This window comes from Canis lupus, chromosome 33 (assembly GCF_048164855.1).
Source record: "Canis lupus baileyi chromosome 33, mCanLup2.hap1, whole genome shotgun sequence".
Taxonomy (NCBI): Eukaryota; Metazoa; Chordata; class Mammalia; order Carnivora; family Canidae; genus Canis; species Canis lupus.
In genome coordinates this window covers 3583983-3607727 of record NC_132870.1, presented here as the reverse complement: position 1 = coordinate 3607727, position 23745 = coordinate 3583983, and the positions used below count along the sequence as shown (strand labels likewise).

The window sequence follows — 23745 nt, the reverse complement described above, 5'->3', positions numbered from 1 at the left end:
TACCAGTAACTTCTCCATTAGCAAGTCCTTCTATGATTCCAATACTCTCCCCCATTGTTTCACCGAAAGAAAGTTGCTAATTTTATTTAGTTATAAAATGAGTTCTATGCCAGACCAACAGGCGGCTTCTTTTTCTAGAGTGATCTGCCATATCCAACATTTAGCTTCCCTTGCAAAAGTATCCAAGGAACAAGTTACACTAGTGGCCTCAATTGCTTTCTACATCAGTCTGTTGAAATCATTTCTGGAATATTTAATATACATTGTACGTTATGCTAAGTTGTGACAAAACAGGCACAATCCTACCCTCTCAACATGCTTCAGAAAATATACATATAGAAATTTAAAAAGAATTAGAATATAGAAAGTGTTGCTAAGAAAGTAGAGAATGCTATAATACACTATGGGAATCTCTGCTACAATTTTGGGTGTCAGGGAAGTTTTTTGGGGATATCTAATTCCTGAACATTTTGGAGGAGTATTAGTAATGTTTTACTGGATTTTCCAATATTAAATCTAGTACTGTTATCATAGCTACCATACAACTCCCACCACTAAAAACCTTTTTTTGTTTGTTTGTTTAAGAATTTGGAATTCTTTATTTTATTTTGATATGATTTGTATATATCAATATATACTGATATTGAGGTCTAGGCAGCACTCAATATATATTTCAATGTATCTAGTGAAATTGACTCTTTTTGGTGTACAGTTCTATTAATTTTGATAAGCTCATACAGTTTTGGGTGTACAATTTAATGATTCAACACTTACATACAACACCTGGTGCTCATCATAAGTGCATTCCTTAATCCCCATCACCCAGTTCACCCATCCCCACATCCACCACCTCTCTGATAACCATCAATGTTATCTATAGTTAAGAGTCCATTTCTTAGTTTGTCTCTCTCTCTTTTTTCTTTCCTCTCATGATCATTTGTTTTGTTTGTTTTGTTTCTTAATTCTACACATGAGTGAAATCACATGGTATTTATTTGTCTTTCTCTGACTGACTTATTTCATTTAGCATTATCCTTTCTAGCATCATCCGTGTCATTGTAAATATTTCATTCTTTTTTATGGCTGAGCTATATTCCATTGTATATATATACATCACATCTTTTTTTTAATGCACTATATTTATTTTATTTTTTTTCAAATATTGCTATGATTTTTTTAAAGTTTTAATTTAAACTCCAGTTTATTTTTTTAATAAATTTATTTTTATTGCTGTTTGATTTGTCAACATACAGAATAACACCCAGTGCTCATCCCGTCAAGTGCCCCCCTCAGTACCCGTCACCCAGTCACCCCCACCCCCCCGCCCACCTCCCCTTCCACCACCCCTAGTTCGTTTTCCAGAGTTAGGAGCCTTTCATGTTCTGTCTCCCTTTCTGATATTTCCCACTTATTTTTTCTCCTTTCCCCCTTATTCCCTTTCACTATTTTTTATATTCCCCCAAATGAATGAGACTATATAATGTTTGTCCTTCTCCGATTGACCTATTTCACTCAGCATCATACCCTCCAGTTCCATCCACGTCGAAGCAAATGGTGGGTATTTGTCGTTTCTAATGGCTGAGGAATATTCCATTGTATACATAAACCACATCTTCTTCATCCATTCATTCATCTTTCAATGGACACCGAGGCTCCTTCCACAGTTTGGCTATTGTGGACATTGCTGCTAGAAACATCGGGTGCAGGTGTCCCGGCTTTTCACTGCATTTGTATCTTTGGGGTAAATCCCCAGCAGTGCAATTGCTGGGTCGTAGGGCAGGTCTATTTTTAACTCTTCAAAGAACCTCCACACAGTTTCCCAGAGTGGCTGCACCAGTTCACATTCCCACCAACAGTGTAAGAGGGTTCCCCTTTCTGCGCATCCTCTCCAACGTTTGTGGTTTCCTGCCTTGTTAATTTTCCCCATTCTCACTGGTGTGAGGTGGTATCTCATTGTGGTTTTGATTTCTATTTCCCTGATGGCAAGTGATGCGGAGCATTTTCTCATGTGCGTGTTGGCCATGTCTATGTCTTCTTCTGTGAGATTTCTCTTCATGGCTTTTGCCCATTTCATGATTGGATTGTTTCTTTGCTATTGAGTTTAATAACTTCTTTATAGATCTTGGATAAACCCCCTGTTTCTGATTCTTTCTTTTGAGGTGAGGTTTTCCTTCTAGTCATTTTGCTCAGTGCAGAGTGGCCAAAAACAAGTTATACTGGGAAAAGGAGAAAAAGAAGAGAAAGAAGGAAAGAAAAAGAAAAAAAAGAAGAGAGAAAAAAAGAAAGAGAGGAAAAGAAAAAAAGAAAAAAGGGGGAGGGGAAGAAAACAAATCAAAAAACAAAAAACAAGGGGGAGTATCCTCTGATTCTGTATCCTGTAAGTCCCTTGACTTCCCCTGGAACTTTCCAGTGCTGCTTGGTCAATAACTTGTTTTTCCCCTGTCCCTCTAGCTGGTCTTCTGGGGGAGGGGCCTGCTGTGCTGATTCTCAGGTGTCAGCACTTAGGGGAGCTGCTCAGCCCCCTGCCTGGTGCAGGGCTCAGTGGGGGTTGTTTAAGCTGCTTATCCTGTGAGGCCACTGTGAGGCTCAGTGGGAGTTATTTACCCCGTGAGGCCCCAGGAGGAACAACAAGTGGCGGCGGCCAGCGCTGGAGCCCTGGAGTCAGCTCCTGCAGTAGCTCCAGAGCTCTCCGTCTGCAGGGCCTGGAGACTCCGGGGCGGGGCCACTGATCTGCTCATCTAGGGGCCGCTGGCTGCAGGAGTGTCCTCGCTGTCCTGGGCTCTACAGGCCTCTGCCTGTCCCGGGGGGAGGCCGGATCCTGGTCTGTGTCCCGGCGCCCTGTGCTCCCGGGGCCTGTGCTGGTGGATTCGCGCTCCCGCCCCGCAGCCCCCTCCGCGGAGCCGCCCCCGAGCCCCCCGAGCTGCTCCCCCCCCGCAGCCCCCTCCGCGGAGCCGCCCCCGAGCCCCCAGAGCTGCTCCGGGTCCCGCCGTGCGCGCTGCAGCCCTTAGGGAGCTCGGCGCACTCTCCCGGGGCGCAGGTGCCTGTTAGTGTCCCTGGGAGCCCGAGGGCATCCCCGCCCTCCTGGGTCCTGCTCCACCTCCCCGCGAGCCCCTTTTCGCCCGGGAAGATCGGTGCAGCTCCTGCTCCTCCGGGACGGGGATCTCCTGTCCTGGGGACACTCGCCCCGGCCTCAGCCCGGCTCCTCGCGGGGCCCCACCCCCTTGGAGGCCTTTTGTGTCTTTATGTCTTTTTCCCCGTCTTCCTACCTGGATAGAAGCGCGAACTCTTCTCACTGTAGCATTCCAGCTGGTCTCTCTTTAAATCTCAGGCCGAATTCGTAGGTTTTCAGGATGATCTGAAGGTTATCTAGGTAATTTGGTGGGGACAGGTGACTTGGGGACCCTACTCTTCCGCCATCTTTCCCACATCATTTTTTAAAAAAGATTTATTTATTTATTTATTCATGAGAGACCCAGAGAGAGAGAGAGAGAGAGAGAGAGAGAGGGAGAAGCAAGCTCCATGCAGGGAGCCTAATGTGGGACTCGATCCTGGATCAGGGGATCACACCCTGAGCCGGAGGCAGACGCTCAACTGCTGAGCCACCCAGGCATCCCTGCACCACATCTTCTTTATCCATTCATCAGTAAGTTAATGGACGTTTGGACTCTTTCCATAATTTGGCGCTTGTAGCTGTCACTGAGCTTGTACAGTCATGTAGCCACCACCACAAAGGTTTTAACAAAATTTGTTTAGCCACTTAGACTTATTTCCTTCCCCATCCCCACTCCCTATCCCTGTAATTTAGCCTTTACCAGAATGGAACATATGTTGAGTAATACAGTATGTAACTTTTGAGTCTGGATTCTTTCACTTAGCATGATTCATTGAAATTCATTCATGTTTTTATTCCTTTGTATTGCCGAATAGTACTTCATACATAGATGTACCACTGTTGTTTTATCCATTCACCAATGAACATTTAGATTGTTTTCAAATTTTTGGCAATTATGAATAAAGTTACTATAAATGTTCATGTATAGGTTTTTGGGTGAACATAAGTTTTCCTTTCTCTAGGGTAAATAGGAGTGAGATTACTGGGTTATATGGTAAGTATATGTTTGATTAACCAAATAAGAAACTACCAAACTGTTTTAAAAAATGGCTGCACCATTTCACAGTCTCATCAGCAATGTATAAGAGTTCTAGTTACTTCACTTCTTTGTCAGCACTTGGTATTGTTTTGATTTCAGGCATTCTAGTGGATGTGGAGTACTATCTCATTATGCTTTCAATTTGCATTTCCCTAATGGCTAATTATTTTGAACATCTTTTCATGTGCTTGCCATACGCTTAACTGCCATCTTTATATATTTTTCAGTGAACTCTCATCTTAAATCATCTGCCCATCTTTTGTTCTGGGTATTTATTTTCTTAATAAGTATTGAGACCTCTTTATATAGTCTGAATACATGTCTTTTATCAGATACATGATTTACAAACATTTTCTCCTAATCTTTGGGTTGTCCTTTCCTTCTATTAACAGTGTCTTTTACACAGCAGATACTTTGTTTTTTATGAGATCCAATATATCAATATTTTCTTATATGGATTGTACTTCTGGTATTATATGTAAGAAATCTTTGCCTTACTTCAGATAACAATGTGTTTCTCTTATGTTTTTTCCTAAAAAAATTATACTTTGGTTTTACATTTAATCTATGATGTATTCTGCATTAATTTTTTGTATAGTGTGAAAAATGGATTGATACACTGTTTTTCTTGCCTATGGACACCTAATTATTGCAGCATCATTTGCTAATAAGACTGTCCCCATTGAATAACTTTTACTTTTTCATTAAAAAATCAATTGAGTATATATGTCTGGGTTGATCTATGAACTATTAGATCTATGTATCTATCCTTTAAAGTAGATCCTAAATTATCTGTTATATGAGGAAATGAACTTCACCAAAGTGAAACCTTGTTATATAAAGAATTGAGGGGGACGCCTGTGTGGCTCAGCAGTTGAGCATCTGCCTTTGGGTCAGGGTGTGATCCCGGGGTCCTGGGATCAAGTCCCACATCAGGCTCCTTGCACGGAGCCTGCTTCTCCCTCTGCCTGTGTCTCAGCCCCTCTCTCTCTCTCTGTCTCTCATGAATAAATAAATAAATCTTAAAAAAAGAATTGAGGGAACTGGCAGTGCTCTGTCTGAATAATCAATGAATCAATGTCCACTCCTACCCATGGTATGATATTTGTCTCACTTAAGAATTCCATACCCAACTTGTTAGTGTGATGTCAAATTGTTTCTTGAGAGACCCACTCACACTCTCAAACTAATTTATGTCAAATACTAGAGCAATTTGAAATTGACTTCTATGTGCTTGTTCTATTCTTCCCATCAACATCAAAACATTCTCAAATATCTCCTATTTAAAACATACAAGTAGTCCCTCTCCACTTACACTTTTTCTCTCATTGAAAGATTGCCTATATTCTTTCTTCCTACTCGATCCTAAATCTAACCCTTATCACTTCATTGAAACAATGTTTTCACGGTGCCTAGGTGACTCAGTAAGTTAAGTATCTAATTGATTTCAGCTCAGATCATGATCTCAGGGTCATGAGATCAAACCCCACATCAGGCTCCACACTCAGCACAGAGTCTGCTTAAGATTCTCTGTCTCTTCCTCCCTCTATGCCCCTCCCATGCTTAATCTCTAAGAAAAAAAAAGATAGATGAAAAAGATAAAAGAAACAATACTTCTAAAGTCACCAGTGAAATACATGTTGCCATCCATAGCTGATGCATGATACTCAGTTCTTCTCAAGTGAGCTCTAGGCTGCACTCAACATCTCATTCTTCATGCAACATTCTCTATCTTTGGTTTCTGTGATATTCACTATTCATAACCCTCTTGTCCTTCTCCATCTCCTTTGGCTGATGGTTGGCTCCCCAAATCCATTCTCTGCTTCTTCAGGGGAAATAAAATTTTAGCTGGGCACATGGCCACTAAAACCTCCATTATGGCTTGGTCTGTGCCTAAGTCAAGCAAAAGAGATGTCTGCAACTTTCATGTCATTTTCTTAAAAGGGAGTCCTAACCTCTATTCCATTTCTTTCCTCATTTGTGAATGAAAATCTAGTGAAGAGCTAAGGTAGCATACCTGAAGGAGTGACAGGGCTACAGTATTGACCCTGGGTCCATGACCAATCCCATGGAGCAGAGCTGCTCATGCATCCTGATTGCCTGCTCTCCTTGGACAGTTTGTCCAAAGAAATTCATTTCTATCTTGTTTCAATCATCATATTTTTTGTCATTCTTTATTGTCAGTTTACCCCACATCTAATAAAGGAAAATTCCGATACCTAATAGTTGTTTTTTTTTTAACGATTTATTTATTTATTTGTGAGGGAGAGTACATGCATGTACATGAGTGGGGGAAGAGGCAGAGGGAGAGAATCTCAAGCAGACTCCCCACTGAACATGGAGCCAGATACAAGGCTTGATCTCATGACCCATAAGATCATTTTTATTTTTTATTTTTTTAAATTTTTTTAATATATATATTTCTTTTATGAAATTCGATTTGCCAACATATAGTATAACACCCAGTGCTCATCCCATCAGGTGCCCCCCTCAGTGCCCATCACCCAGTCACCCCATCCCCCTGCCTACCTCCCCTTCCACTACCCCTTGTTTGTTTCCCAGAGTTAGGAGTCTCTCATATTCTGTCATCCTCTCTAATTTTTCCCTCTCATTTTCTCTCCTTTCCCCTATAATCCCTTTCACTATTTCTTATATTCCCCTTATGAATGAAATGCAATATAACTCAGCCATTAGAAACAACGAATACCCACCATTTGCTTCTAGTGGATGGAACTGGAGGGTATTTTGCTGAGTGAAGTAAGTCAATTGGAGAAGGACCCATGAGACCATGACTTGAGCCAAAATCACCAGTCAGATGCTAAAACAGCTGAGCCACTCAGGCACCTCAATAATAGAGTTTTGCTGAAAAAAACCTTAAAATATGTGGCAATCACTTGCTATAGTCAGGAAGTCAGTGCCACAACACACATACACACACACATACAAACACACACAAGCACAGATTCTGTAAGCTTGGAAGCTGGTAAGCTTCTTTATACCATGGTAAAAATGTTTTGTAAAACTGTCACCTGACCTAACTTGGAAGGGACATCACTTTCCTATAGAACCTGTATCATGAGGGAAAAAGCACTTGGAAAGAGCCAGAAGGTACATGTATATTGACTGCACCTTGACATTTTTTAATAAGACACTGTAAGAGAGATGTAAACTGACACACTATTTAAAGGCAGCTCCTTTAAGGAAGATTCGCAATGCCTGAAGCTATATTAATTAGTAATCATTAGCTTGGAGCCTTGTAGAGTTGGAAAAGCCAGCTACTACTAACCAAAGAACAGGAAATAAGACTGTAGGCCTCTTTCAAGCTTCCTCCATTAAACCCATGTAGGTCCTCTACACAAGAAAATGGGAGCCAGCCTAGTGGCAGACATAAGATTAAGTGTATTATGTTCTCTCTCAAGCCTATTGTTTCTGATGATGTCAAGCTAGCCATCCAATGCTGTGATTTTTATCCACAAAATGGTATCAATTCTGTGCATTTCATGCTGTCTCCACTGCCCCACCCATGTTATCATCATCGCTTGCCAGGAATATTAAGACAGCCTTAAAATCAGATTTTCTGCTCCACACTTGTCATTCAGTGCTTGGCATCACAGCTACAGTGATATTAAATACAGTAAATTTAATCATGGTACATCTGTTTAAAAGACCACAGCTCTTCAAATATATTAGAAAAAAGACCAAAACCTCAGATGGTCTATGAGGCCCTACAAAGTCTAACACCCAGCTACTACCTCTCCAAACATTTTTAAAATAAACTTATTTTAGAATAGTTTTATATTTACAGAAAGATTGCAAATACAGAGTTCTCATATATCCCCAAGCTATTTCCTCTATTAATATTAATATTATACATTTGTTACAACTGATGAACTAATACCATTATTATTAACTAAAGCACATATATTTAGAGTTATTTTTTTAAAGAGTTTATTTATTTGAGAGAGAGAGAGCATGAGCTGGATGGGGACTGCAGAGGGAGAGGGAGAAAAGACTTCTTGCTGAGCCGAGAACCTGATGTGGAGCTCAATTCCAGGACCATGAGATCATGACCTAAGCTAAAGACAGACTGTTTAACTGACTGAGCCACCCAGGCACTCTAGAGTTCCTTAATTTTTACTTGATATCTTTGTTCTTGGTTCCAGGAGCTTATCTAGGATATCACACTACTTTTAGTCATCTTGTCTCCATAAGACGTTTTGTCAGATTTTTCAATTTTTCATGTTTCTGATTATCTTGACAGTTTTGAGGTATAGTCAGGTATTGTGTAGAACACCTGTAGAAATTTGGGTTTGTCTGTTATTTTTCTCATGATTAGTATGGGGTTATGGGTTTTGGAGAGAATGACCGTGGAGGTAATGTGCCGTTTCCATCATATAATACCAAGGATACGTACTGGCAGTGTGACTTAACGTTGTTGATGTTCACCTGTCATGTGGTCCTAGCCTTACTTTGTTCCATTTCTCATTTCATTCTCAAAATTCTAGCCACACTGGCCATCTGTAAGTGCCATGGACACTTCAAAAATATGTCTCTCTCTCTCTGGAACATTCATTTGTCACTTTCACTCTCCACTTTCATATGATGAGCTTCTGCTCATATTTCAGATCTATGCTCAAGGCACTTTCTCAGCAAATATTTCTCACAACTCCCAGTTTTCAAGTCAGGCTTAGAGGGTTTTTGTCTTACATTTCTTTAGAATCGAATCATATTCTTTTTCGTTGGTACATTTACTTACTACTAAACTATAAACTCCATGTGAGAAAGGACTATGTTTTATGTTTGCTTTATACCCAATTTATAAAGTATCCCTGCTAGTTAATGTAGTGCATGGCACAGAGTGGATCCTCAAGAAACAGTTGTCGAATAAAATACAAATGAACTAAAGTAACACTTTCTTAAATATTTGAATTGAACTAATAACAGTAGAAATATTATAAGACCCCTGTCAACATGTATAGCAGGCCCTTATAATGTACTACATCATAGTTCCTTGGCCTCACTGCTTTTAATGAAGTTTTGGTGAAAGTTCCATGCAAAGGTCCTTGCTGGACCATGGTAAGCCATATCTGGAACTGATACTGGGAGGGCAGTATACAACCCAGAGACAGTGGACTTGAAGTAGATTGAGTTAACATCTCTCTCACTTCAGTTTCCTGGCTTAATGTCCCAAATAAACTACTTGTCCCCAATTCTTTATCTCAAGGCTTCTTTTCAGGGGAACTATGACAACATCCATGTGTTCATGCCATCTGAGAAATCAAAACAGAAGGCAATCTGGGAGTATCTATTAAAACATTACATATACATATCCTTTGACCCAGCATTCTCAGTCTTAGGAATCCACCTGTCAAAAATAAGAGTGTGAGTGTGTAGGATATATGTGTAAGAGTTCTTGTTGTAAAATTATTTAAAATCACAAAACCTGGAAATAATCTGATAGTACAACAAAAGAGAATGTTTGATACAATTATATATACCCATGATACTGAATGTCACATAGCTATTTAAATACAATAAGTTAGATCTGAATTTATTGATCAGGAAAGATGTTACAATTAAGTGAAAAAAATTATCAGGAGATGTGTAAAAGTTTATCCCATATTTTTAAAAGGAAGATAAATTGTCCTACATATATGTGTGTGTGTATGCTTCTGTAAGCAGGTAAAAATAGGGGAGCATAAATATATGGAGTTTATACCAGATATCTCAGAAAGACAGGGATATAAGGGGGAGAGCAATTTTCCCCCTTTTTACATCTTTTTAAAATTTACACAAATTATATGTACTATTTTGTGTAATAAAGGAATATTTTTAAAAGTGGAGACAAAATTTAAAAACAGCAAATCAAGACATATAAACGTAGTAATTTATAGAATAAATAAAAATTACTCAAATATCTCCTGTCTTTTTTTTTTAAGATTTTATTTATTTGAGAGAGACAGAGTGAGCACAAGCAGGGGGAGCGGCAGGCAAAGGGAGAAGAAGAAGCAGGATCCCCTCTGAGCAGGAAGCCTGTCGCAGTGCCCTAACCCAGGACCCTGGGATCATGACCTTAGCTGAAGACAGACTGCTTAAATGACTGAGCCACCCAGGTGCCCCTCAAATATCTCATTTCTAAGAATGGAATTAAAAAGAATCTGGTAGATATTCCATATGTGTTGAACAGAAATCAGGAATAAATATTCTTTCTTCAAATGCTAGAGTAGAAAAGTATCAAAAATGAGTATTGAGGTTTTATATTTATTAAAGTATATCAGTTTAGCTTCTCAAGTGAAATGAAATAGGGAAAGATTCAAATGATAGCAATAATAATTAGATTTGAAAAACTATACTTATTAGGAAGAAATCTTCAAACCTAAAGATATTCAAGTCTTCATATGAATAAAAATAAAGGTATTTAAATGAAGAAACAAACAAATGAACAGGAAAAGAGTTTATGTTATCTATACTGAAAATTTTTGAGATTGGTAGTAGACAGCATTTTGTGACTTGCCCTTTGAAAAAGCAACACTGGCATCAACATAGTTGGCATCTACAGCAGTGGCACCACATGCCACCTGGGGCCATATTCTTTCAGTCTTGTCCCCTGGCCATGCTTTGCTTTTCATTTCACACCTACACTTGGCCCTTCTTGACTATTGCCCTATTGTTTCCTAGACTTCCAGATGTAGAACCCTGCCCTTCATGTGTAACTTCAAAGTGCAGAAGAATTGACACCCTGTGGTCAGTTGTTTACTTATTTTTACAAAAAAAAAAAAAAAACAACACTGAAATTATAAAACAGAAACTAAAATTGTTATCTATATGGGGTGGAATTGGGAGAAATATAGTAAGACATATAAGAATAGAAGAAACAAATCCATGGATATTATTTTATATATACACTTCTAAGCCATGTAAATTTTACACAATCAAAACATACATTTAAATAAAAACCCCAGAATTGGAAGCAACATATGCATTCATATACTCAAATGAATAACCTAATCATGCATAAAAATATTATTCCAAGTGACTTTTGAGTACAATATTTTGCCTATAGCTACTGAGTGGGATACAGTCTAAAAAAACAAAAATGAAAAAACAGCCATGCACAGAGAAATCTTTAACTTGATTTATATATATATATATTATATATATGTTGGTATATACCAATATGTTGGTATTATATATATTGGTATTATATGCATATAATATGCATATAATATGCAAACTATGATATTGGTATTGTAATTTAGAAACTATTTTATGATTATACAAAAAAGTAAATAGTGTTAATGCCATTGATACCAACACCTTCTGCATAAATATTGTAAATGTATATCATGTGTATAATAATCCAAAAGTTAAGAAACATTATAATATTAAAATGGAAATGGAAATATTAATTGGAATTCAACACGTGCCACTCACACATACACACACTAGCTATTCCAATGAAAAGTTATGGAATTAACAATGTTCCTATAGCAATGAGCGTAATAGTCCAGATCTTGATCTGGGGCTCCCTGAAACAATGATTGGCTTTAGATCTAGAACAAGGAAAGTACAAGGTGAACCTAAGACATTTTATTATGCAAGAAGGCAAGCAAATGTTCAAATGCTAATGGAACTTTGATTAGATAGGTTTGAAAGCAAAATGATTCTTTAAGAAAAGGTATTTGGGGAAATATGAAAAGATATGACTATTAATTGGATATTATTGTTAATTTGCTAATGACATTGTACAAATGGAGAATGCCTTACTTTTTAGAAATATGTGTTGAAATATTCAGAGACAGAATATTATAATGTATGGAGCTTATTTTCAAATGATTCAGAAAGTATATATCATATATATACATATACAGGCAAAACAAACATGGCAAAAATAATTACAGTTATCGAAGATGAATGATAGGTACAAGGATCATTGTACTAGTCTTCCAACTTTCCAGTATGTTTACAGTTTATATATATAAAAGATGGAAAAAATTATGTCCATGTACATCTAATAGAGCAAGGAACAGGAACTGCAGCTGACATTCCCCACAAGGTCCATTTTAGTGCTCTGATTCTATAGTAACAGAAAAGGAGATTTTGAGTAGTGGTTATAGAGAATAAAAGAAAAATGGAGGGATTAAAAAACAGCTTCCTATAAGCCAATATCATAACAGCTTGCTCATTAGATTAGTGTGATTACTTCTTTATTAGGCCTTATTTGAGCTGTCATCTGGTATCAATTAGGTCAGTTATAGTGTGTCAGGTCTACCGGAGGGAAATGGAGCAAGGTCCATCATGGCGTGAAGATGGTGTAATTAAAGCAATGGAAATAATGGCTACTCTTCATTTAACCCTCATCCAATCAACCAAGCCCATATTGGCCTTCCACTCATGTTGAATGCTAAAGATGTGGAAGGAGGAAAAGATACTGCCAAAATAGAGTTTTTAAAATCTCATTTCAATCATCAAATCAAATCAAATCAAATCATTAGTGAGGTGGTGAGTTACAACTAAAATATGAATTATCAGTGTAGAGACTAAAAAAGAGGGCATAATTCATTTATAAGTAAGTTCCTTAATAACTCAGTTATATATATATGTATATTTGTTATACATCATGTACACATACATACACATACACACACCATCTTCCCAAAAGAGAAAGAAGAATAAAGATGAGTCTGTGCATCTTTTACTAGAAATGCAAAATTTTTGCATAGGTAGTCTAGAATTAAAGGAAGAGCATTTTAAGCAGACATAAATTGAACACATATTGCCCTTGAGCCTTGGAGAATCTAAGCAAAATCTTGAGACCAAAGTATGGTTGTATTGAAAATCTTTTCAAAGTAATTTCAAATCAGGTTGAATTTATTCAGTTTCAGCTCATATATAAAGGTAACAGAGAAAGCATGAAAGATTCAGAAATCCAATTTAGTCTAAGCATTAAAATATTAGCAGCAGGAGTAAGATTGGGATAATTATTCCAAAAAACTGAACTATGGTGAAATTCTATATATCTGTATCTATCTATATCTATATCTATATCTATATCTATATCTATATCTATATCTATATGTATATCTATATCTATCTATATCCACACCCCTGATAGATAATAAGGCGTTTGGGACAATAGTTATGCATGACATACATGAGATACCAATTTTAATAAAACTTGTCCTAAAAAAAAAAAAAATTGGCCTTATGAATATTTAAATTAGGCTTAATTATTACTCCAATCTACAAAATCATTCGTTCATGACTCAGAAAGCTTTCCAGGACTTCACAATTTTATGTATAGAAATTCAGCCGTATAGGTAGTTATCATACACCATATTGTCTAAGTAGTTTCTTCAATGAAAAAGCTGATAAGAACTTGTCATTTCTTTTTCTTTCATAAAAATAGAATACAAAAATAGGGAATATGGAGGTAAGGAGCACACAGTGTTTATTTGTGTGTCACTGGTAATCTGGATTACAAATTAATGGATGTCTGAGTGAAGATGCATGATATTGATCTGTTCTCTGACCCTAATATTGCCATGCATGACTCTTTGACCTGTCTTTGACAAGTCATTTCATCTTTCTGGGCCTCAGTTTTGTCATTTATGAAATGAGGAGAGCATATATTACCAGATAATACTTAAATTACTACTCAGCTTTAAATTCTGTATCTTTTATGACTTAGTTATCTCTTTCTAAAGTTATTCACCTTTATCATGAAGGAATCAGGCAAATGCAAAGAAAGCAAAAGTGATATCAGATTCTTGGAAATAGTCCTTCTTCCTCTCCTACTTTTTCTTAATTCCTTTTCTTTTTTAATATTTGGGCATTATTCCTCATTTAACTGATAAAATCACCTAAACTGTAGGATGTTATGGTAATTATAATATCCTATCAAATTTCCTAGCTTGTCACAGAATTTGCAGGTCTTATTTCCCATACTAATTGCCTAAATCTCTTAGTATCAATAGATTTTAGCCAATGGCATCCTTGTACTAATAACATTCTAAATTTGTTCTAGCTTAAATATTATTATGCTGTAATAAAGCTATTCCTTATCACAATTCTTGTGCTTATGGATTTCCTTTGATGATCCTAAAGTTGTAATAAAATATTGTTTAAGTCTTCAAACCTTAAAAAGCTATTAGCATTAGACACAAGATAAAAGATTGTATCTAGTTTAGTTTTAAACCTTGATTCTTTGTTTATACAATACTTTCCCTGTTTATCCTGCCAACTCATAGTAGAAGATGGCTTTAACCCTATGCTTTTAGGAAAAAAAAAAAAAGACTATCAACAATATTACCGCCTCAAGTCCAATTTTATGGCAAAGACATCATGCTATCCAATCTCTGGCACTCTTCATAGTTTTTGATCCAGAGTTTGACAGGCAGTAGCTTTCCTTTGCTTTCCAAGTGAGCCTGGGGAGGCCAGTTCACCAGGGCTCCCTGCAGTTCTACCAGAACATGGACAAGTTGATCTGCATCCCAATGCCTGCCATCGGGGCTATATGAAAATGCAGCCTCACTAATAGAAGCACAATATGCGAGATGCCAGTGCATCTCTGTGATTTACAATATGTCTAATGTGCAAGCCCAATGAAGAGGTTTGTTGTCTACCATAAAACCAGATGGATGTAAGCAGTGATTAGAAGCAATTAACTCTGTTCAGCACTAAATAACTTTCCATCATTAATGTACATTTTTCCACCTCATTAGAGGTACGGAGGAGAGCAAGAGGTAAGGAGTACTCAATTTGAATTTCAGATATGCATATGTTTAGAGGAAAAAAACTCACAAATTTGCAAGGAAAACAGAATACATTTTAAGAGAGCCTTATTTTGAAGCCATTTTGTTCCATCAATACTGGCATGGGCATATTCTCAATTTCACCAGCCATCCACCAAGACTTAAGTGAATAGGAAACTTATGAAGTTAAGAGCTGGTAAGAAATGCAAGAAGGTATCAAAAACTGAGTAAACAGGGAAGCCTGGGTGGCTCAGGGGTTGAGCATCTGCCTTCGGCTTGGGGCATGATCCTGGAGTACTGGCATCAACTCCCACACCGGGCTCCTTGAATGGAGCCTGCTTCTCCCTGTGCCTGTGTCTCTGCCTCTCTCTCTCTGTCTCTCTCTCTCTCTGTGTCTCTCATGAATAAATCAATAAAATCTTAAAAAAAAAAAAAAACCTAAGTAATAATGGAAGCAAATTTTCTTGTTTTGCTTCCAATTAATAACAGTAAGTTTTCAATGTTTGGTAATGTCATTTCAGAGGATAAAGCTAGAAATATGTATTTTCTAAAATACATTTAAAGAACTTCAGCCTGAGGCACTAAAAAGTCACTGAATCCTTCTATACAGACATCAAGAATGTACAATGCCATTTCAGTTATTTGATGAATCTACTAAGTAGAAGTTTTGCTGATTGATATTATTAATTAAAAAGGTAAATTATATCCTCCCCACCCAAAAAAAAGACTTTCAAAATTCACTGACTTCTTAAAGTGATATAGGAAAAATTCTAGGTCACATGCTTACGATGTAAAATTAAATGAATAAGGGTGATACACTATGATCTCAAATATATCAAATATTTAGGAAAAATATTGGAAATAAGTAAACTAAAACAGTGATTTTATAAAATATTTTATTTATTTATTCATGAGAGACACACAGAGAGAGGAGGAGACATAAGCAGGGGGAGAAGCAGGCTCCCTGCAGTGAGCCTGATGCAGGACTTTATCCCAGGACCCTGGGATCATGACCTAAGCTTGAAGGCAGACACTCAACCACTGAGCCACCCAGGCATCCCTAAACTAAAATGGTATTAATGAATATTCTAGATAATAGGTTTCTGGATGATTCTTTCCCTTTATTATTCTGATTTATGTTCCCCAACTTTTCTGTAATGTACAATTATTTTTTCATTTATATCTTACTTTGCTCACCAGAGGACTGGACATAGCTTAAAAAGTGATAATAATTGAGTTAATAGGTGTTCTGCGTGTATAAATATATATAAAAATAGTAAAGCAGAGCAGTTAAGAACATGTGATTCATGTATATTTCCCTTTGATAACTATGAGTGGATAATATTTATTGTTTATCGAAGTCTGCGATTTTTCTTAAAACGTATTTTTTTAATGATACTAATAGATAAGGTGTGTAATACTTGCCCTTTGCTAGGTGTTGTTCTAATTTATATGTATGGACTCATTTAACGCTTACTCAATAATCCTAAGAATCAAGGACTGCTATTATAAAAAATCCTACCATGGTTAATTTAAAGCTACCAATGATTTATCAATCAGATTGCAAAATTCCTGACCACATAACAATCAGCTCACAAAAACAAGTACAAGCTCGCTCCAGCACATCATTATTTATTAAGGGCCTAACTGCATGTTTTGCAAAACTGGGCATGCCATGAATAAATAGAAACATCAACAGTTCTGTTTCTAAAATGATGCCATCAATATGTATGTTGTGGGGGACACTGTTGTCAATAGCCACCCCTATTTTCTCCCATTTCTCTCTCCTAAAAGAACTTGATTATGCATGTTGTCCACTCCTTCTCCTACTCTAGAGAGGACATTCTGATGCATCCACATAAAGAAGAGCTTGGCCTTCACCTAATACTATTATTGGTCAAAAAATGGGCACATACTTACTCTGACCTGAACAGACTAAAGAGAAGAATATAGACTCCATACTTTGAGAAGTGCATTTCTAATGCTCCTATTGTTTGTGAACAGAGAAACATGTAATGACTTGTCTGACTGCCAAAGCAAGTCCTTTTGAAACCAGGAGTGGAAACAGATTTAGGATGAAGCTGAGGCTGAGAGAGGCAAAGAAAAACAAGACACCAGGAGTCTTTGATAATACCTCTGAGCCACTCATTTACACTAAATCTCTTGTGAAACTATCAACACCATCATTGTCTAAGCAGGCAGAGCTGGAGCTTTCTTTTACTTGGAAGCCAAAAGCATCTTAACTGATATAGGCTTTAACTCAGAGACAATACAATAAACTGTATGATACACCTAGTTAGTAGCTCTAGCCAGGCTTACCTATCTGCATATAAATCCTTAAAGCTGGCTACAAAATTCACATTTTCTGGTTTGGGTACCTAAGTGTCTTGTGAAAAGAGCACTAAATGAGATAGAGGTGGTGAAACATAGTATTATCTTCCTTCTCATAATCAAGCAGAGGCACCTACAGAAGGACAAATGTGAATGGTGGGAAGTTAATTCTTGCCTAAGGAACACTGCCTCTGAAGATAGCAATTGGAACTGGGTGGAGTTAGTTACTGCAAGCATATCAAAAACAAGTGCAAAAGTGAGGGACAAAAGTTATGCACTGACTCTTACCTAATTTAAAACCAACATGACATAGAAAATAAATAGCTGGATCTTGTTTAGAAAGATAAACAGCTAAATGACCCCTTCTCCCACATGTAAGCTAGAAAATATTCAACTATGTTGAAAACATACAAATAAATCAGAGTTTAGCTATGTTTTCACTTTATGAAGTTCTGGCACATAAAATAAAGCCATATAAAATCCAATCCTAAATCTTGCTTTCCTTACCATAGTACACATAGAATGGGATAGATTATGCCCACGAAACTTCAAATATTGACTTTAGGAAAAAGGGCTTTTGCAAATCTGAATTTATAAATACTTTCAAAATGAAAGTCAGGCCAAATTGTACGCCCAAATCTTAGATTAGCACTGATCATTCATACCCTAAAGAAAGCTAACTCTTGCTACAAATCACATCTACCAGTCAATTTTACTATCTACACTTCTGACCGATACCTACTTGCCTGCCTGTGAATATTTTCAGCATAGACTGAATATCTGAACTCCATAGCTCTTACTTTACTCATACTCCTATCTGTCCCAAAATACAGTGGACTCTTGAATAACCTGAGTTTGAACTGTGTGGGTTGATTTACATGTGGATTTTTTTTTTTTTTTTACAGCATGGAATACATATAACATACAGATTATGTCTTAATAGACTACTTTATGTTATCAGCAAAGCTTCTGGTCAACAGTAGGTTATTAGTAATTAAGTTCTTGAAGAGTCAAAAATTATACACAGATTTTCAACTCTGTGAGGGGTTACCACCCCTAAATCCTGTGTTGTTCAAGGCTCAACCATACAGTTATCTCCCTGTGCTTTTGGTAGTTTCTGAAATTAATTTGTTAGCTTGATAGCTCCACCTAATACCTCTGTAACTGTGATAATAACTAACCAGGATACTTTTTTTAATACCCTGGAATCAATGTATAAGTGAGTGAGTGTCTGGTTTATGTGTAGAGTATAATAAAGAATGATGAAAATAGTATGCAATATGGTCCCTGTCACAAAACATTTACAACTTAATTGTGAAGATAAGATTACGATTTTTGGACAAAATCAAACATTACAAGGCCCTATACAAATGATAATATTGAGAAAGACAGAAATTTCTTATCTATTGAGATTTAGCCTGTAATCATTTACCTCTTATAACCCAGGAAACAAGCACAAAAAAGCTTTTATCATGTGGTACATTCCAAGGCCTTTATAAAAAGGGAAGCCTTAAGCCCCCACCTGGAGATTATTTCCTATTTTTACAATAACTTAACAAACTAAGCTACATAATTGAGGCAGACAAATGATTTAAAAGTTACAAAATAGATCTTGAGAGAAATAATGGTCCAGAGCAAAACGAAGAAAAAGAAAACCTTTAATAATAGGGCAATAATCCTACATATCTCAATGGCCCCTAAGAGCACTATGTTTTAATTATTGTTCTTAATGATGACTCTGAATCATCAAGAAAGAATGAAATTAGAATAATCTGCTTAAGATGGCAAGGAGGCATATAAAATTAGCTTTGAAACTGTTTCATTTGAAATAGTGAAGTTGTAGTGTTTATGACAGGGGATCTGCTATCCAGAATTTCTAATGCTCCTAGTGTACAGAGGCTTCACCATACACTTTTGTTCTAGAAAATTCCAGGGAGACACCTGGCATTGGCAGTCTTTTTAAGCTTTTGAGAATAGCTCTCATGAGAGAGAGAGAGAGAAAAAAAAAGTTGACATTTCTTTCTAGACTATTTTCCAAGATGAAGTGTTTATAAACTCATGGCTTTGGGGCAGTTTACCAAGTAGTGAAAAGAAGATGGTAAATTCTAGACCCTTTAAAATGGAGGGCATTCTAAGGAATTTTACCTTGCTGCTTCTGTTTTTCTGCAAAGTGAGCCATTCAGGCATTGCATCTTCTGAAATTTCCTCGCCTCTTTCAGGGAAGCATATTGGGGCAGAGCTTGCCAGCTGTCTGCTCCCTTTGCCTTCTGCTGCCATTATCTTGAGGTACCGCCCTACCTTCTGGCCCTCCAGCTTGTGGGGGGTGGGGAACAGGGAGGAGAACAGAACTCTTCCTGCCTCTGACATGCGTAACACAATGAAAAGAGCAGAAGGATAGATATCTATACATATATTTGTCTCTCTGTACATACAGACATACATAGACTGATAATGTGAGTGTGCACATGTAGATGCTTGTGAATCCCCATGCCCGGTGCCAGAATATCTCTATATGTATATATACACAGTATATATTCCATATGCTCTTTCTTTCTGCAGCACGCATATGCAGCTGGGAATAACTACTGTGAAAAAAAATTACATGCTTACCACAGACAAATTATCGAGTAGAATTAAGAATATATGGAATTTAGCTATTATAAATTCTTCTCATCTGCTGCTTGCCTTTATTAAAACATGCCCATACACCTTAAGAAAATATATAGATTTCATATTTCATGAATATAAAAAGATCTTTTTTTTCCCCTAAATCTCATATTTTATACTGCTCAGCCAGCATCACTGAGCTGGTTCTGGTCTGACAGCTAATGTAGTCAGAAGGCTTAAAGAAGCCAAATCAACACTTAATGCTTATAGGATGGTTGTGTAGGTGCTGGAATGCACAAAAAAGCACAGCATGGTATGAGTAGATAAACAAATGAGAAGATTCAATAAGAGAAAATTATATGTAATGACTACTACATGCACATCACAACACAAAAGCCCTGGCCCCTACTGTGTCCTTTACTCCTCGGCATGCCCCTGTGTGCTTGGTACCACATTACTCTTGCCATTTTACAGATGAGGAGAGACAGGCTTAGAGAGGTTCAACAACTGACCCCAGGAGCCAGGATCTGGCCAGACATATCTGTCTCCAGCCTGTCATCACCTTTTTTTTTTTTCTTTTTTTAAATTTATTTATTCTAGAAAGAGAGAGAGAGAGCATAGGCATGAGTGGGAGGAAGGACAGAAGGGGAGAGAGAGGGAGAGAGAATCTGGAGCAGACTCTGCACTGAACAGGGAGGGGAGCCCAATGCAGGGCTGGAAGTGGCTTGATCTCAAGACCTAAGATCATGACCCTGAGACCATGAACTGAGCTGAAACCAAGAGTAAGTCTCTTAACCATCTAAGCAACCCAGGCATCCCTCCATATAGCCTGTCTTGTTAACTACCACTTGAGGCTGCCTCTTGCTCAAGGTAAATTAAAACAGCTCACAAATATTAAAGCATGTATTACCCATATAGGAATAGAAAAGCTTATGATGCTAGTCTGGGTGATGGAAGCTAAACTCTTTTTAGATTCCTTTTGTATCATTCCTTTATCGTAAGCAGTTAATACATTTCATGACGCACTGTCTGACCAATCAATGTAATCTAAACTGCATTATTGCAGCACCAGTTACATTAAGTCTGATATAAAATTTTAACTTCATTTTAAAAATAATTCCTATAATTCCAATGCAAATTTAAATGAGAATTAAAATGGCAAAAATACCTGTATTTTTCCTAGTGATATATTAACGTTAACTGAAACTTATGGGGATATAGGGATAATAATGGTTTATTGGCTCAGAAAGACAACATTAAGCCAAATTCCTTCCCAATGTTTATGTTGCCCTCCTAGGGGATTTAGATTGGTTATTCAATGGATGGGTCAACTATTTTTGGCTGCTCCAATATACTGAATATGCCTTTAGTGGGCTGAAAATACAGATGATGAAGCATGTGTAGGCCAAGTGACAAATGGCAGCTATTCCAACCATATCTCAATAAAGACTTCTTGTTTAGGAATTTATAAATAAAAGTAATAATTAAGATCTATCACCCACTTCAAAAGCTTCAATTATTCTTCTCACTAACTAACACACTGAGTTCAATTCTCCTTGGTGCCTAAATTGTTTCCTGATACTAATTTAGGGGTTTGGAAGAGGGATCCTAACTCATTTAGGTCATTTGGTGCTGTTAAGATTTGTCAAATATATTTCAGAAAAAGGTCCATTCAGGCAACATTTTAAAAAAATTGTTCATCCCATAAACTTTTTACCAGCTTGTCCATTTACAAATTTCAGGAAGGCAGATAGCTATTTAGTACATAATTCCTAAATTAAATGAAGTATAGTATTGCCAGGAAATATATATGCAAGCCTAAAAATTATGTTCCAGAAGCAAAGGACAGTTTGTAGCAGTTATACAGATAATTGTTAAGGTCACTGACAATTTACTGACCCCTAGATTTGGGGGGCTTTTTATCATTGCTGATAAAAATCCAAATTATTAGTTTTATGTATGATTCCTTCATTTTTTTAAAGCTCACAATCTAGAAGGAATTCCTATCAAGAGATATTATCCCATATAGTCAAAGTACTGCAATTTGTAAAATATATATAACCCTATGCAGATGTGACTATTAGTTATAAAATATTAAGTTATAAAACTATGGATATTAACTTAGGAACAAAACTGAGTTTAAAAATATAGTCTAGAATTACTGCCTGGGCTTAATCTCCTTTTTTATGAAGGCAGAGTGACTATCTATTCAAGAACTAGTTCGATTTAGAGTCTTTCTTTTCTTTATTTTACTTTTTGTTTTTGTTTTTTTTTTTAATTGGAATTCAACATTTATTTTCAAGTTCACAATAAAAAAATTATTCACAATAAAAAAATACAATAAAAAAATAAGAAAGCACCTATAAGATTTGTGTACGTTGTTATACATGAATTTTCCTAAGATTTCTGCATGTATGTTTTTTATTTAAATTCAATTAATTAACATATAATGTATTTTTAGTTTCAGAGGTAGAGGGCAGTGATTCATTGGTCTTCTATAATACCCAGTGCTCATTAATTACATCACGTGCCCTCCTTGTAGACATTAAAGGCTTTATTTTACATGTGAGCTAAAAATATAATGAAAATCATCTACACTGCTTCAGTCAGAAATGGAAAATAGCTATACTTGAACTCATTCACAGAATATTTCCTTTACAGAAAATACAGAATCTTGAAATCTCAACTAATTCTACAATTTTATAACTAACATTTATTATTTACTATGTTTTGCCCGAGCAGCTAAGTCTTATGGTAGGGTCTTTATGTATTATCACACTTAATTCTTATAACAATCCTATGCGAGAGCCAATATTATACTATTTTTTAAATGAGAAAACTGAGGCTTAGAGAGTTTAAATGCCTTTCTGGAAATGTCTTAGTAAGAGGCCAAATGGGAATAAGAACCAGAATGTCTAGTCTCAAAAGTGGAGACTTTGTTCACCTTGTACCTGCCATTCCTATCCGATCCCTACTGGAAGCCAAGTTTTATGAACTTTGTTTGTTGAAGATTGTCTGAAGGCCAGGCAGTTCTCATAATTCTCTAAATATTTTTAGTTCAAACTTGATCAGAATGCTGTTTATAATTTTACCTTTTTACAACTGCTTGAAAAAGAATTATGCTTCAATGTTAGACACCAACCTACACTGCAGATCATTATTACAAGGATATAAAATTCATAATTGTATTATATAAAGATTGTTGAAGATATCATCACCATCGAAAGAAAATTCTTTTTGTTTTTTAAATAAAAAACAATGTGTTTTTTTTTCTTTACAAAACAATATTAGTCTTTGTAGAAAAAAACAGAAGACAGTATAAAAAATAAACTGTTTAAAACAGTCACAATCTCCCACTACCAAGTGGCTACTAATGATAACCCTTTGGATCATAACTTTCTTGGCCAATTTCCTATGCTAATATATTAAGGAATGTACAGAGTGTATTAGTCTGCTCTGGCTACCATAACAAAATGCCACACACTACGGAGCTTAAACAACAGAAATTTAGTTTCTCACAGGTTTGGAGGCTGGAAATCCAAGTTCAAGGTGTCAAGCAAGGTTGGTTGACAATCTTATGACTTGCAGATGACTGTATTATTGCTACATCCTCATATGGCCTTTTCTTTGTGTGCACATGGGGGTTGAGGGGTAGGGAGGCTGGGGACAGACATCTCTGGCATCTCTTTCTCTTACAAATACATCAGTTCTATTGGATTAGGGCCCCACCCTTATGACCTTATTTAACTTTACCTACCTCTTGAAAGGTCTATCTTCAAATATAGTCACACTGGAGATTAGGGCTTCAATACATACATTTGGAGGAGAGAAGGACACAATTCAGTCCATAACATTAGGTACAGAATATTTTTATTTTATTTTATTTTATTTTATTTTATTTT

General features: G+C 36.6%; 1 long non-coding RNA gene across 1 annotated transcript in view; it reads right to left on the bottom strand.

Moving 5' to 3' along the window:
• Positions 1-1350: 1350 nt before the first annotated feature.
• The window catches only part of LOC140624036 (uncharacterized), a 97683-nt gene continuing 75288 nt past the window's right edge, over positions 1351-23745 (bottom strand). The window contains exons 4-6 of the long non-coding RNA XR_012023582.1: positions 6863-7013; positions 3267-3366; positions 1351-2216 (exon numbers count right to left, since the gene is read on the bottom strand). This is a non-coding gene — a long non-coding RNA (uncharacterized lncRNA). The remainder of the gene's footprint in view (positions 2217-3266; positions 3367-6862; positions 7014-23745) is intronic.